At 38.9% G+C, this 17,727-nt stretch overlaps 1 long non-coding RNA gene across 1 annotated transcript in view; it reads right to left on the reverse strand.

Moving 5' to 3' along the window:
* The window catches only part of LOC150085764 (uncharacterized), a 29,642-nt gene that overhangs the window by 8,138 nt on the left and 3,777 nt on the right, over positions 1-17,727 (reverse strand). The window contains exon 2 of the long non-coding RNA XR_016546936.1: positions 9,329-9,361. This is a non-coding gene — a long non-coding RNA (uncharacterized LOC150085764). The remainder of the gene's footprint in view (positions 1-9,328; positions 9,362-17,727) is intronic.

A 17,727-nucleotide genomic window follows, 5' to 3' on the forward strand; every position in this document is an offset into this window, starting at 1 on the left:
CACAGGAAAGTAGTTGCAGAGGCACAAGAAGCAGAAATGACACAAGACAGTAATTAGTGGCAAACATTTATTTGACATAATATTAACAATGGAGTAAGAGATGGATGCATTTCATGATGTTACAACAGATTAGCATTAGCAGAGGCATATGATGCAAGAAAGCAAGCTTATTCAGCATCAGCCAAAAAAAAAAAAAAAAAACAACCACTACTCCCATTTCACCCCTCCGTTCGTTCAAAATACCTGTCCAGCTGAGCCTTAAATTTGTTTAGGCTATCAACTTCAACAACAAGTGATGGAAGTCTATTCCACGATGCTCGAAGGTTTCACAGACGCGATGCATGCATGACACAGACGAAGCGTGGATTGGCGGACACAGTAGAACACACCTGGAGTTTCTTTGACAGTAGCAGTGCAGATGAGTCTCGCCACGAGATCTGTCTCCACAGGCAATTCATACACAATAGATTTGAGGCCCCCCCCCCACAGAAAGAAATCAAGGCTCAATAAATCAGGTGAGTGTGGGGGCCAGGCAATGGGTCCACCATGGCCAATCCATCGATGCCCAAAACGCCTGTTCAAATGGTCACGAACACACCTTCCATAATGGGCAGGCGCCCTGTCATGTTGAAACCAAATGTTGTGTCTCACATTTGCTGGAACATCGTCAAGTAACCCTGTAGAACTTGTTCAAGAAAGATCCGGTATTTAGCGGAGTTCATGCAGGATGGTAACAGGTATGGGCCGACTAAGCAGTCACCAACCATACCTGCCCACACATTTATTGCAAAGCGATGTTGTGCTGCATGGGGGCGCCCACCATATGGGCCCTCTGCTAATCCATACACTAGGTGCATGTCTGCCAGCTCACAGTTCGTATATCGATGCATGCTCTTCGTGCGGCGACTACTGCTTGAATGAGTAAACCAGAAATTTTCCCTCTCGCGAACTGATGAACAGCACTGTGCACCGACTTACGGTGACGTTTCCGGTTATGGGTTCCTATGCGATTCACATTATTTTAGATGTTATCTACTTCCCCTAAACATTTGTGCCAACATTTTTTAGTGTCGAAACCATGGAAGTACATGATGACTCAGTCTTGGAACTCTTTGCAGAGGAGGAAATGGACACAGGACACCCTGTATATACTACAATGCTGAATTTATGGAGGGAGGGGGTATTTTTGGATCCGATGTTCCTCTAGTGAAGATAGATCCTGTATGAAAAAAGAGTGCACATTTGCACTCTATTGAGGGTTATCAGATTATGCTGATCAAGTAATTTTTCAGTGGTGTACCTGCATTTGTCCAGATTTTTTTCGTACATAGAGAGCAAGGAGTGACAGCTGCAAAACGAATGTTTGTATGTAGGCATGGGAATCTAGTCCCGACTAGAAATAGAATCCTTACATTTAATACATCTACGTCACCTAATGAGATAAAAGCTGGTTATCTGAACTGCATGGTTTGGAACATATCGTTAAGGTGCTTCAAGTGCCAGAAATATGGACATTCACAAATGGCCTTCTTGCTTGTGCAGTATTCTTGCTTGTGCTTGCTGTGATTCTGCAATTGATCTTCAAAACCCACTTGCATTAACTGCCAAGGTGAGCACCCTGCTTACTCTATAACACGCCAGAGGTGGGAAAGAAGAAAAAGAAATACAAAGACTTAAAGCAAAGTTAAACATCTCATATAAGGAGGCCAGAAAATAGCAATAAGACAACATATGCTGAAAAGGTTGCCAAGAAATGCTCTCTAGGTACTCAAATTGAAATGACTGTACCACCAAAAGAGTCATTTACACCTACAGCCTGCTACTTACTGAGTTTGCAAAAAACCAGCACAGAAAACTCAGTCAGCCGCCACTCCAATATTGGTACCTCCTAGTGCTCCAGGATTACCAAAAGTGAGCAGTAACAATACAGAAAACTGAACCACCCACATCAAGGTAAGAAACAATGGATGTCGAAACCATGGAGATACACGATGACTCAGTCTTCGAACTCTTTGCAGAGGAGGAAATGGACACAGGACAGCATCCATACTTCCCCAAAAGAGATAAATCCAAGTCTGATAAAAGTAAGCCCTCAGCACCTCAGAAGCCGACTGATGGATCCACCAAGCCAATGTAATGGCTAAATTCCTACAGTGGAATTGTCGTGGATTCCGGCAAAATGCAGAAGACATCAAGGCACTTCTGCAAAGCATGAACCTTCTTGTTTTTGCTTACAGGAGACTTACCCAAGGGCAAATCATGACCCCAGACTGCATAACATTGCTATTATATGTAAGGATAGAATTGGGGAAGGCCCTGCTGACAGAGGAGTCACAATCCTTGTGGGTGACCATACCCCATTTCAGCCTCTGCGACTTACGACCAGCATAGAGGCTGTATCAATTCGAATAACAGTGGAGGTTTTTACTAACCATTTGCTCTATATATTTTCCACCTGGTACTGACACCTCCCAGAAAGACTTTGATGATCTTGTAACTTCAAGATAATGCCCTGTGGGGTAGCATCAATGGAAGGGGACGAGTCATAGAGTGTATGCTCACTGACAATGACCTCTCCCTTCTTAATGTGGGAACAAACACCTTTTTTCCACAGGCCTACTCGTACGTTTTCTGCAATTGATCTTTCTATCAGCTCTCCTCTTCTCCGTTCACTTACTTGGGAGGTGGAGGAGAACCTGTATGGAAGTGATCACTTCCCCGTGATAATCATCCTAATTACTGGGAGACCTTGTCTTCCTGTCAGGTTACTGCAGTGATGCAAATTGATAAGATTGATCCAATCGTAAAAGCTACTATGATTTTTATACCAACTAAGAAACAAGGCATAGAAATAAATGGATGTCAGATGAACTGATGAGACTCGAGCCAGAGAGAAAAAAATGAATGGGATGAATAAATTATCAGGTGACACAGAAGCTTATAGTAGATATAAACTTGTCTGCAAAGGAGGCCAGGCAAATTAAGGCAGACTACGAGAAGTCCTGGAAAAGAAATGATGTTTTTTCTTATGTAAACACTAGAAAGCAGTTGAATGAATAATATTGGTCCACTAGATATGAATGATTAACTGTTGATGATCCAGTTTACACTGCTGATAAATTGAATGGATATTTTGCTTCTACATTCACACAGGGGGATTCTTTAGGGAAGGGGATGCCAGAAGCTTATTAAACTCTAATGGGGAGCTAAATGATTTTATTTATTTATTTTTTTTTTTAGGAGCATTAGCAACTAAGGCCATAATGCTCTGGGGATATGCGGTGGTCATTCCCTGACCTTTCCGCATCCTCCGTATTTTGTGGTCACGGGCTTGAACCCCGGTCTAATCAAGAAGCATGTGCTACGCACTGCTGCTCCTGCCCACCTGGCTACAGAGGCGCCAAATGATTTTGTGATAACTGAAAGTGGATGAGAAATTGTTGAAGTTAAACATAAAAACGGTGCATTGGGGTAGATGAAATCTATCCAATTACATTAAAGGGAATCACAAAATGAGTTAAGCAAACCCTTAGCCATAATTCTGAGAGCATCCTTGGATTCAGGGTAGGTCCCTATAGGGTAGGAGATGTGCAATTGTGTATCCCCAATTCATAATGTGACATGAGTAATTATAGATGTATTAGCTTAATGTCTGTTCCACAGGAAATAATAGTCATTGGTTAAAGAAGTAGTGCAGGAGCATCTAGGCAGGAATGCAGTTATACTGCAATCACAGCATGAATTTATTAATGGGTGATTTTGTCTGACCAATTTGAATGCATACATTTGATTGAATTAATCATGGGATACCTACCTAGTAACGGGTAGGCCCAACCTTTGCCCACATAAGGGCAGTCACACGGCCAGACATCAATTCCACTAATTCACGAAAGTGTTTCACCGGTATTTCATGCTTGTCTCACTGCTGTCCATTCTGTCGCATTCCTGGGTGGAGGATCCAAAGCTCGAACAGACCTTTCCACAGCATTCCAAAGTTGCTCCACAGGGTTCATTGTCTGATGAACAGGGAGGCCATTCCATAATGGTATCTGCAGAATTCTCTTCAAACCATGTTCTAATCATCAATTGATCTGTGTGAGGGAGTGCACATTGTTCTACTGGAAGAGTCGTTTGCCCTGTGGATGCACGATGACCACGAAGGAACACAGATGAGCTGCAAGGTGCTTGAGGTTGTCACAGACATTCTCTCAGATATGCCAGACAAGCTGTACTTGCTACCTGGGAGTCTAAAACACTGATGGAACTGATATTCGGGTGACACCCAAGTCAAGTGGACCCAATTTCGGCGAAGTCTGGACGGTCTGTAACAGACAAATCCTCTGCTTGCACCTTCATGATGGTGGGATTGTTAGTAATCCTGGGTATGGATTCTACCCAGTGGTGTGCACCCTCCATGTGGTGTGGTGCCCACACCACATGGAGGAATGCCGCCCCTCTGTGTTACCAGGCAGTACTAGGTGGTAGATGACTCTCATCAACCGGTGCAATACTACCACTTTGCTTATTGGAAGTTTGAAGTGGTGGAACCCATGTTTAGTCTCCAGAGCTAAGTTCCGGTCAACGCTTCCCCATCTCTTCCATCATGCAATAGAATTGATGACTTTTGAGGTTATGAAGAACATCGTGGTGAGATCCAATCTTCCATACATTTCGAGGGTACAGCTCTAAAACGGTGTTTCAGGCCGACTGCTAGTTAGTACACCGGACCGAACCTATTGGTAACTCTCTAGGAGGCTACCGGATCAGCTAGTGTATAATCTTGCTACCTCTACTCTGCCAGATAGTGGCTAGAGAGAGTCCGAGTAGTGTGTATGCGGGGGGGCATTGTCGAGGCCACGTTATGTCAAAGATCTGGGTATATTCTTACCATGTATACGCCATATCCACAAATTTCATTACTTCATACAGAATGTCATCCCCCACTTTTTCTTACCATTGAATACACCATGAATTGTCAAACTAATAGAGTAAGCTTATCTGCAAAAAGATGTAAACCTCCCAAAGACATTATAATTCATTTCACAAATAAACGTGGTGTGAATTCTAATCTCAACGATGTCCACTTCCACTTGCAGTCTGCCAAACTCCATGTACTTTTTCTCACAGAATCTCAGTTATCGGTTGATTCAACTATTGCTCATCTCAGTTGCCCAAATTATTCGCTGTACGATTCCTTTCACCTCAAAGGTGGTACTTGTGCATACGTCCGTTCCGATATTCCCTGTCAGAGACTTCGTAATTTGGAATTTCCTCTCTTTGATCTCCTCTAGCTTAAAATCTCTCTACCTCATTGTGTCAAATTCATCTGTTGTCTCTACCGTTCTCCGAACTCCATTAATCACTTGGAGCTCTGACTTCCTCTCTTTGCCAGTCCAACTTTCCTAACAGTGAGGTAATTTTTCTTGTTGATTTTAATGTTCACAATTCTGGCTGGCATCCGTTTTCTAGTCACACCGACCCAGCTGGTCGAGATGCTGAGCCTTTTGCAATTACTAATGAACTTGCACATATTGTTCATTTACCTACAAGAATACAGGACAATCCTAACCATACAACCAACACACTTGATATTTTTCTCACAATCAACCCTTCTAAGTACATAGTCGAAGTGAGAGGTCCTTTAGACACCTCAGATCACAACTTGGTGATTGTCTCTCTTCTCCAATGGAGTCTTATCTCATGGCTATTCCCAACTTCGTATTGTTTGGCATTACAAGAATGTAATGCCCAACAATACGAAACAAGGCAAAATGGGATGACCTGCGAGATTTCTTTTCTTCTTTTCCTTGGTCGGATTACTGTGTCAAACGTCTGATGTCAACGTTTGCTCAGATCGTGTCAGTGAAATTATTCTTGCAGGAATGGAATCCTTTATCCCACACTCCACTTTAAAATCTCGTCCTTATCTAAACCTCAGTTTTCCAATAAATGTGCTAAGGCTGTTCAAGACAAGAACGTTGCATATCGTAATTGGCTTGTTTCGAATTCTTCAATTTCATTTTCTGCCTACACCAAAGCTTGCAACAGTTGTAAAGCAGTTATTAATCAGTCCAGACTAGAGTTTGAACAGGCTAAGAGTAGAAAACTTGCTTCTTGACCTAATGGTAGCCGAGCATTCTGGTCTCTTGACAAAGCTATTGGCCGAACTTTTGCTCATCTCTGCTCCCACCTCTGTCCAAACCAGATGGTTCTGTTCTCACTTCAAGCCAAGGATAAAACTGACCTGCTAGCATCCCATTTTTTTTCTAACTCATGTATTAATGATCGTGGTAAAACACCTACCACCATTCCCAACATGCTCCATTCAATGTCACCTGTGGTCTTTTGTCAAAAGGATGTTGACGTATCTTGATGCTAAGAAAGCTCCAGGTCCCAATGGTATTTCTCCACTTGTTCTCAAAACTTGTTCTCCTGAACTTACTCCTGTTCTTTGCCACCTTTTTTCACTTTCTTATTCCAAAGGTGTTTTTCCTTCTGCTTGGAAATTTGCTCATATCCAGCCAGTTCCTAAAAAGGTTGACAAATCCCTCCCATCCAATTATCGTCCCATTGCAATTACTTCTACTCTTTCTAAAGTAATGGAGAAATGAATTAACCGCCAACTATTAAACTACCTAGAAACCTTCCATCTGATCAAAGATCGCCAGTATGGATTCTGTCAGCGTCGATTCACTGGTGGAATATTCTGGCTTATGTTACCCATTTATGGCCTAATTCAATGAAAAAGTTCGGTGAAACACAAGCAGTTGCTCTTGACATCTCAAAGGCTTTTGATTGTGTTTGGCATAAAGGTCTTCTAAACAAGCTTCCATCTTATGGTTTGCCAACTGTTTTTTGTAATTGGTTATCCAGTTTTCTCTCAGATCACTCATTGAGGGTGATGGTAGATAGCTCTCTGTCTTCTAACTTCTCCACTAATGCTGGTGTCCCCCAAGGTTCAGTTCTTTCCCCCCACTCTTTTCCTCTTGTATATTAATGACCTTTTTCCATTGACATGAAATCCTATCCACAGTTTTGCCGATGACAGGACACTGCATTCCACTTTCCATTTTGAAAAACCTTGTCAGCTCAATCAGCTTCAACTTCTCAAAAATCTGCTACCAATTCCTTAAATGCCGATCTCCATGAATTCTCCAGTGGGGCAAAGACAACTTTGATTTCAATCCTTCTAGAACTCAGTCCTGTCTTATATCTCGCAAAAAGGATCCATATGCTCCTATGCTTATCTTTGGTGACACTCTGATTTCTAGATAAATGATATATCTATTTTGGGTTTACCCTGACTTCTAATCTCTCTTGTTGTTGTTTGTTATTTGGTTTTTAGGAGCATTAGCAAATAAGGCCATATTGCTCCGGGGATATGCGGTGGTCATTCCCTGACCTTTCCACATCCTCCGTATTTTGTGATGACGGGCTCAAATCCTGGTCTAATCAAGAAGTGTGTGCTACATACTGTGTTCCTTCCCACCTAGCTATGGAGGCGCCTTAATTTCTCTTGGCACAAGCACATTACAAATATTGCTTCATCTACATCTAAAAAACTTGGTTTTCTCTTTTGTTCTCGGCGTTACTTTTCTTCCAAACAGATGTTCACTCTGTACAAATCGCAAATGTGCCCTACCATGGAATATTGTTCCCACATCTGGGGTGGTGCTCTCAAAACCTCTCTCTCTCTCAGGCTTCCTGATTCTGTTCAGAAGAGGACAGTTAGGTTAATTAATGACTCCTCTCTAACAGAGTCTCTCTCCACTCGCTGTCTCATAGACGTACTGTTTCCTGCTGCATGCCTCTTCTACAGATATTTCCATGGGCACTGTTCTTCTGAATGGGCTTCTATAATTCCCGCTCTCGCTTTCAAAACAGTCCGAACACGTGTGCCACCAGCCAACATCCATTTACTGTCCAACTTCAAACTCACAGAACCAACTTTTCATCTTCCTCGTTTATTCATTCAACTGCTGTTTTGCGAAACAACCTTCCTTCCTTCATACATATTTCCTGAAAATTACAGTCTACAGAAGTTTAAGTCCAATGTCAACAAATATCTTCTGCCTTCTCAACCTCCAACCCAAGCACGGTAATAAGTACTATCGGTTCTAATACCTCTCCTGTTTGGGGTTTACGTAAAAAAAAAAAAAAAAAAGGATGGGCAAGTAACCTGGACTGTTCAGAGAGCCATGAAAGGATTATTTTTTCCTTTCAGGTTTCCTGCCACAGGGAGGCAGGAGCGGTGCCACCTAGTGACCAAGCACCTGGAGAGGTTAGTTTGTTAGTGAAAAAAAAATTGATTAATACACTAAGAAAAGAAAGGTGATTTTCCTTTATGGGTTCTTACACAAAATCTATTAAGTACAGAACCACTTCTAAAGAACTGACAATAAGAAAGGCACTGGAAAGAAAACGGAATGAAATCATTCAGAAAATCACTTTATTTATCACTCAAGAAAATTGCTTGGCACTTGGGGCTGCTATCCATATGCGGTACTTTACATTTGTCAATGTTCATTTGTCAACTACATTTGTCAATGTGGTAATTTACATTTGTCAACTTCAGTTGTCACCTCTCAGCCCATCTGCTCAATTTTTCTAGATCCTGTTGCAGTAGTGCACTGCCATTAGTGTTATTAACAACCCTGCCAACCTTCGTATCGTCTGCAAACTTGAACGTTAAGCCCGATATACCTTCATCAATATCATTAATAAATACAGAAAACAACAATGGGCCCAACACCGAAACCTGGGGGACTCCACTAACATTAGTCCACAAAGAGCAGTGTCCACTGATTACCACTCTGTCTTCTCCCACTCAACCATCCCTTTATTCATAGCAGCAATTTGCCCTTAATGCCATACTGCTTCAATTTGCACAGTAGTCTTCCATGTGCAATGGTATCAAAAGCTTCCCTGAAATCCAATTATATGATATCAAAATTCGTTTCCATAGTATCCAATCAAATTGGTCAGACAAGACTTTCCCTTAACAAACCCATGCTGTGTCTGAATTATTACTGCAGCCTTGTCTAGATGATCCTGCAGTGCTTCTTTAACCAGTGCCTCCATTAATTTTCCCAAAACAGAAGTTAAACTAACAGGTCTGTAATTACTCGTGTTACCCTTTGTGAATTGGGGACACATTTGCACATCTCCAGTCCACGGGGACCTCTCCCTCAGACATGTATCCATATGTTTCCATCTTCCCCTGTCATTGCAAATACTCTCAAAAAAAAAAAAAAAAAAAAAACAAAGTCATTGCAGCTCTTTTTGTAAACTGCTACAGTAAATTACAAAATGAATGTGAAAAACTTACCTTCATCATAATCTTGCAATATTTTATTCCATGCTATAAAAAAAAATTAAACAAAAATCTTTCATTATCTGTGGAAATCAGTAACAATGAAACAGTTAACAAGAAAAAACATTTCAGATATGTTAATTTAAAAAGCAGTGGTCTCTACAAATATACTTTTTATAAATTCAAAAGTTTCATTTTACTCATTCATTTTACTTAACTATCTAGTTGGCTTGGCAATTGAGATCCATCAGCAGGTGCTGTTGAATTTTTTATGCCGATCAGTTTCTTTTGGAGAAAAGGCAAGAAATAGTTTAAAAATTTTATTCTTGATTGTGACATTACACTGGATAATAAAATTTAAAAAACCAGTTACTTTATTAGAATATGGTGTTGCATCCCTGGATCTTTGTGACAATGTACCATCTCTTGTTCATGCAACTGAATTGGTAAAAAAAAAAAAAAAAAATAAAATAAAAAATAAAAAAAAATGTGACTCTGCATATTGGTATGTCACTGTTGTGACCATGTGATGGACAGGTGCACTGGACCACTCCTTGTCCTGTCCCTCCTTATTTTCCTTAGCTTATAAGGTTTCTTCTTCTTCCACCCTTGACTACTCTGAGATCAGCATCCCCTAAATATACTAGTTTGTTCCCACTGACCACTCCTGTCCTCTAATCTTTAACTCTCTGAAACATAACTCTCCCCGGCTTCTTTTAATGTTTTCTCATTGGCAGGGTGCCTTTACCCGTATGTTCCTCAGACTTAATCCAGCCTGTTTTTTTTGTTTTTTTCCCCATATATGTATTTTGAGGAGTGGTGTGCCTTTTTGGCTGTCGTGCATGTGTCTATTTGTGCAAGTGTGTCTGTGAGGGGAATGAGAGCGTATGAGTATGTAAAGTGCTGTATATTTGTGAATCAGTAAAAAAAAAAAATCTTGCATTTGTGTAATTATGGTAGTATATGTATATGCTTTAGAGCAGTGTTTCCTAAACTGGGGTCAAGGAACCCTGGGGGTCCACGAAACATTCAAAAGGTATCAAGTAATATGTGTTTATTTTTTTAAAATAATATACTCAGAATCACAATGAATTTCGTTATAGAACATTACTTATTTTTGATATGATTAATATATATAATGTTAAACATATTTCAAATTATTCGTTCTATGTATAGCAAACTGATGATAGATAAAGTTATTATATATAAAGTCCGGAAACATGTTTTGATTTTTGAAGGGGTCCGTAAATCTCAGTAGTTTGGGAACAGCTGCTTTAGAGTATGTCAGTGTTTTTCTGTATGTGTTTCATTGTTTATATGGATTTATGCCGGTATGATATTTGTTGGCATGCATGAGTGATTATGCATTTATATAAATGATTATGCCAATAAAAAAAAATCACGTGTGTTATGCATGTATATATTTACGCTCTTCACTCTGCTAGCACTAAAGCCTACTTCTAAATTAAACTGAACCTAAAACTACAAGGGGTGTTCAATAAATTATCTAACTAAGGTACTTCCCATGGTTATATTTCAATGATTCATGATTTATTATGTTCCTACATATCTAACTTGAATCATACTAATTTTGATCCCACTATCTTTTTAAACTGTGTTGTTGTAACAGAAAGAAGGAAGACACCTATATCAAATTATGAAACTGCTGAAATTGGAGTGTCATTCAGTCATCAAATTAGTATTGGTATTAGCAATGGCCACATGATGCAAGGAAGCTTATGCTGCACCAGCCAAAAAAGAAAAAAAAAAAAAAGGGAAAAGAAAGAAAGAAAAAGAACAAAATAATTATAAGAAAATTTTAAAAAATAACTAATAAAAAAAAAAAGAAAAGTAAATAGAAAACCCATGTGTTTCCTTCCTACCATAGATAACTATCAAGCTGACCTTTTAATTTCCCCAAATTGTCAGCCACTACTACCTATGTAGGTAATTTATAACTCGCTACCTAAAATAAAACTTCCTGCAATCCAGTCTAAACATCTCTCCCCACCCTGTAACTTGAATTTATGCCCCCTAGTTTTCCTCATTCATTTTGCTTATGCCTCTCAGAGCCTTAAACACCTCAATCAAGTCTTCTCTAAGGTGCCTAGCTTCCAAGCTCTTCAACCCAATATTCGAAGTCTTCTCATACAGACGCCCTTTTGTGATCTCATCCGTAGTTACCCGTCTTTGGACACTTTCATGAAGAACAACGTCTTTCTTTAGGTGCAGTCTCCATACAGGAACACTATTCCAAGTGTGGTCTCACAATAGCCTTATATAATGGAATTCTGACGTTCTTACCTCTATTAGCAAGCGTTCAATAAATCATTAATAGGATGCCATGGACCTTCATTGAAACCTGTCTAGAATGCTTGGAGAACTTCATATCTGACCATATCTTAACACCCAAGTCCCTTTCCTCCACTACTTGATTTATTTAGTTCAACTCCACAAAGTGTATACGTTATTTTGCGGTTACAGTTCCCCAGGTGTAATACTATACATTTTGCTGGATTAAAGCACAGCTGCCATTTTTCTAATGTTCCCTGAAGTTTGTCTAGGTCACTCTGAAGAGTGACCTAGATAGACTTCAGGGAACATTAGAAAAATGTAACTATTTATCACAACCCTCTGCCTCCTGCCCTAAAGCTATCCATCTAATGATTTTCCCTGATTCCAACCTGTTCCCACTTATAAAGTAACTGCTCATGTGGGACTAAGTCAAATGCTTTGCTGAAATCCAAATAAACAATGTTGATATTATTCCCTAAATCCAGCTCATCTGTGACCCTGTCAAAACAGCTACCAGATTTGTTAAACATGATTTTCCCTTCACAAAACCATGGCTGAGTATCCTTCAGAATTCCACCCTTGATCATTGCTTCGATGATTTTCCCTACTACTGCATTTATATATGTGAAAAATTCCTCAACTCCACTCTTCTGCTTTTATGAATTGGAAATACATTGGCACTTTTTCAATCCAACAGAATCACTCCCGAGTCCAGTTATGCTTTCATAATTAGCCTCAGTGGTTCAGTGCACTCACTTGCCGCATCCCTTTAGATTATAGGGTATATGCCAACTCCAGAAGCCTTACTTGCCTTTAGGCTCAAAAGTTTTTTTCATTAAATAATCATGTGAAGTTTCAATATCATTAATTACATAGTTTTCAACTTAATTCCCATAATTTCTCATAGACAAAGGGTTTTTCTTCTATAAATATAGATGCAAAGTAACTTTTGAGTTCATCTGCAACATCAGCAGTGGTATCTAATACTATCCCATGTCCATTACATAAAGGTCTGATCTCGTTTGTCCTTCTCTTCTTTGCATTTATATATGTGAAGAATTCCTTATCTCCACTCTTTGCCAGCATAACCTTTTCTTTGGCACTATTACAGATCACTTTGTAGCTGTTACAGGCTTCAGTACTTTGCATTGCTCTAACTTTTCCATGCAGTCTTTTTCTGCTTAAGAAATCTGGCAACTTCATTATTCATCTAACTTGGAATCCTCCTCATGGAGTATTTTTTTAAAGGTATAAACACACATTCAAGGCTTCTGTGATTAATGTTTTAGAGGTATACCATAATTCAATCATATTCACTCTCTGTGAAATATCTACCCAGTTAATAGAGGTCATGTAGCACCTTAAGGCATCATAATTTCTTTTCTGAAATTATAACCCATTTCTTTGCCTTTAACTACTGCTACCTTTCTCTCTCTCTCTCTCTCTCTCTCTCTCTCTCTCTCTCTCTCTCTCTCTCTCTCTCTCTCTCTTCATCATTCACCCTAGAACTCTGTGATCACTTCCTGTTACTGGTTCCTGTACTGTCAGCCCTATTATGTCGTCTGGTTCATGGATGATGATCTGTTATAGAATATTCTTTTCCATGGCACTTTCCCTGACATGTTGGTACAAATAAAAATCATCTAACTGATTTAAAAATTTTGTCACCCATGTGGAGTTTCCTTCGCATTTTCTCCAATCAATTAGAGGCAAATTAAACTCACCTAAAATAAGACATTCAAGCTTACTTTCCCATTCCATTTCCATGTAGGGACTGATCATAATGTTCACAATTTTACAATTACTTGGACTGTAGGTTACTACCACTCTAATTGTACCTTTGCTTCCAACTACCTCACACCTAGCATGCGAAATGCGTGAATTTGGGAAAGCATTCATTGCGGTCGGTTGCTTTTGATAAGAAGCATGACCCTCACCACCTCTTCTATCTGCACTATTCTTCCTAAATACATTATACATACTGTGCTGAAACTCACCATCCCCTATCTCTGGTAGAATGTAACCCAGTAGTGTAGAGAAACAGTGAGGTTTTAATCATGATAACTTAAGTAGTTTGGAAGGTTTTAATCACTTATTGGGCATATATCTTTTGTATTTATCATTAAATTAAAGTTGAATAAAAAATATTGTATTAAATGATAATTTAACATTGCAATTGTTACGATATAGTGTACTTGACAGCATATATCTCGATAATCTTGAGGGTTTAGGCCCAAATGGATATCAGATGAACTAATGAGACTCGTGGCAGAGAAGAAAATTGCATGGGATGCATATAAATTATCAGCCAACACAGAAGCATATGGGAGATATAAGATACTCTGTAATCAAGTCACAAAGGAGGTTAGGCAAGCGAAGGAAGATTAAGAGAAATCTTTGGCAAAGGATGCAAAGACCTTTTTACTTTTATAAACTCTAAAAGGAAGGGGATGAACCAGATTGGTCTGCTTGATATCAATGGTTTGGCTGTAGATGATCCCACTCAGATAGCTGCCAAAGTGAATGAGTATTTTGCATCAACATTCACACGTGAGGAATTCTATAAGGAAGTGAAGAATTGATTGTTGTTTGTTGTTTGGTTTTTAGGAGCATTAGCAACTAAGGCCATATTGCTCCGGGATATGCGGTGGTCATTCCCTGACCTTTCCGCATCCTCCGTATTTGGTGGTGACGGGCTCGAACCCCGGTCTAATCAAGAAGCGTGTGCTATGCACTGCTGCTCCTAGGGGAAGTGAAGAACAGAAGATTATTAAACTCTAACAGAGAGATAAATGATTTTGGAATAACTGAGAGCAAAGTGGAGGAGAAATTGTTGAAGTTAAACATAAGAAAGGCACCTGGGGTGGATGGGATCTATTCAGTTATATTAAAGGAGGGGACAGAGGAAGTAAAACTCTTAGCCATAATTATGAGAGCATCATTGGACTCAGGGGAGGTCACCATGGACTGGAGATGTAAAAAGTATTTCCAATTCACAAAGGAATCAAAAGATGACACAAATAATTATACCCTGTTAGTTTAATTTCTGTTCCAGGGAAAATAATGGAGTCACTGGTTAAAGGCGTGGCCAGGCCACACCTTGAGTACTGCATACAGATCTGGAAGCCTTGTTTTAGGAAGGATGTAGAGTTGCTAGTATGAGTACAGAGAAGGGCAACAAGACTGGTTTTTTTTTTTTTTTTTTTAAATGTCTATGACTATTTATTAAGTAATCTTTATAAAAAAAACTCATTTTTAAGGTAAAAATGAAGTTTGTTTGTTTGTTTTGTTTATTTGGTTTTTAGGAGCATTAGCAACTAAGGCCATATTGCTCCGGGGATATGCGGTGGTCATTCCCTGACCTTTCCACATCCTCCATATTTGGTGATCACGGGCTCGAACCCCGGTCTAATCAAGAAGTGTGCTACTTCTTGATTAGACCGCCTCCGTAGCCAGGTGGGCAGGAGCAGCAGTGTGCTACGCACTGCTGCTCCTGCCCACCTGGCTACGGAGGCGCCGCAAAAATGAAGTATAACATGTGAGAAATACTTATTTTATGTGTTGTTGGGGAACGAATTACAGAAAATCAATGCATTATTGGTTTCAACTTACAATATTTTCAACATACAATGGGTTTTGTGGAACGAATTACCATCGGATGTTGGGGTCCCACTGTATTACACAGATATTTGTCCAGGGTGGATCTGGTGGTGTCGTGCCCTGAAATGTATTACTGATTTCTATATTCCATGATTGAACCAGTTCCTTAAATCTAAGTGGAGTGGGTCAGATTTCATTAGGTTTAATGTTGTAAAATGACTCACATTCAGTATTATACAGACATCTCTAACAAGGGTGAGAGGGAAGACTGCAGACTTGTGGCATACAACAGAAGTAATGTTTTTCTGCAAAGATGTAACGGAGGTTAATGGACTTCGATATAAAGGCTCTGAACTGCCGAGGTTCTGAAAGCCCCTAGAGCGACTCTCAGAGCACTGTGCTGGATGGTGTTTAATCATTCTTAAGTATGTTTCCTATTATTGGAGGGCACTGTGGTTGCGGAAGAGGTTGTGGTCGGTGGATTTTTGGCTGCTGTAAATGGATAAGTATTTTGATAGATTTACCGTATTCTTCGTTAATTAACTTACTACATTGCATTTTACAAAGATAATATATAGGTGTAGTAGTGTTCATTAGATTCTTATTTTCAATTTAATTAGTGATTTTGAAAGTTACGACTCCCGGTGTTGGCGTCAATATTGATGAACTAGCCGCCATATTGTAATCGATAAGAAATAGTGCAACGCATATATATCTCGAACTGATAGCGTAAGGTACAACATAAAACTAAATACGAAGCACTGTATTAGGAATCGTTAGGCTTAGTATACTACTATCAATTAATCAAAAATATTTATTAATCTTATTAAATTCCACTTTTAATTAAATTGTATTTAAACAGAAATCATGACCCAGACTAGAGTTGCGAAGCAAAGATCACAGAGTAGCAAGAGTGCTGTGACTCGGGGGAGAAACAAAGAGGGTGATTCTTCAACGCATCACAGTCTCAAAAGATGTGCAAAATGTTTGCTGAACTTTCTAAAACAGGACATGATCTAGCCAAGGAGGATGTATGAAGTGATTATGAAAATGCTTTAATAGATATTTCAATTATTCCCATAACTATATTAAAATTTCAAATCTTAACTCTTTCTTGGATAGCATCAACACAAATCACATCCATTTTTGAAATGTATGCAATGCTTATGGTAAAGTTTGCCACAAATGTGGTGTACAGTTCATCATTCATCAATCTGTTCTGATGTTCATGAGTTAGTCTTTGTACTCATCTTTCATTGGTCTTTGAAGGCAGCTTTTATTATTTATTGACAGGGGTGTGACTCATTTCTAGACTGTTAGCAATGTGAGTTAGAGGAGTTGCCATCACCCCATACATTTCTTTCTTTAAAAATAAATCTTTACTGATATTAATTTTCAATAAACTTCACTCTTTTATTAACCTTCTACATGTCTAAACCGCAGGCTGAATCATAATGAAAATGAAAAATCTGCAGAATAAAGGTTTTTTTTTTTTTTTTTTTTTTTTTTAATGGCAAACTGAACAATTATGGCAAATTATTCTTAGATGTTTATTATAGCTGAATTCATTACAAAAATAAGAAATTTGCAAAATGAAAAAAAAAAAAAAAAAAAAAAAAAAATTCCAATATTAATAGCATTTTATTATTTTTTGCAAAAAAGAAAGACAGAAAACTATGTTATTGAAATGAGACATTCTCTGTCATGTGGAGAGCTGGTACCTATGTAATTGGATAGATTCATCCCAGATAACTTATTTACTTCTTTTTTTTTTTTTTTTTTTGAAACTCGCAAATGTGAAAGGTATTTAGAAGCTGACTTACTAACCTAGTATTCTGCATGCGGAAAAGGTTCAAAAGACAGATGATACTTATTGACATGGATACTGCAAATGAAATTTTTACTTAAAGATGCAATGCACAAGGCATATTTATATATAGGTTTTAAGCCGAGTGGGCAAGAGCGGGAGTGCAGTAGCACACGCTCTTTGAGTAGACCGGGGTTCAAGCCCCTGCCTGCTGAATACGGTCGATCTGCCAACCCGCACTGGACCAGCGTGGCAGATTATGGTCCATTTCCCTCAGCATGAATTGTTGAGGAGGCTTCCATCCTGCAGTGGGTTGATAATGGCTGCACTTTACTTTACTTTTTTACCCATAAATTTAAACTATGTATGTAGTATAAAAGGCATCATTTTAATTGTATCTCATATTGTGGCTGCCTTCATGCCTTGTGCATTGTATCTTTAAATAACAGGTATCTAATTGTGAAGGCAGCCACAATATGAATTTAAACTACATATGCAGTTCAAATTTATGAGTAAACTATGCTGTATCTACACTGATATTATACAGTTAATTATTTAAAACCCACATATAATTATGCCTTGTGCATTGCATCTTTAAATAACTGGTATCTCGTTGTGAAGCCAGCCACAATATGAGATACAATTAAAACGATGCCTTTTATACCACATACATAGTTTAAATTTATGGGTAAACTATGGTGTATCTACACCT

The sequence above is a fragment of the Mastigoproctus giganteus genome, chromosome 5 (assembly GCF_048544385.1).
Source record: "Mastigoproctus giganteus isolate SK-2022 chromosome 5, ASM4854438v1, whole genome shotgun sequence".
NCBI lineage: Eukaryota > Metazoa > Arthropoda > Arachnida > Uropygi > Thelyphonidae > Mastigoproctus > Mastigoproctus giganteus.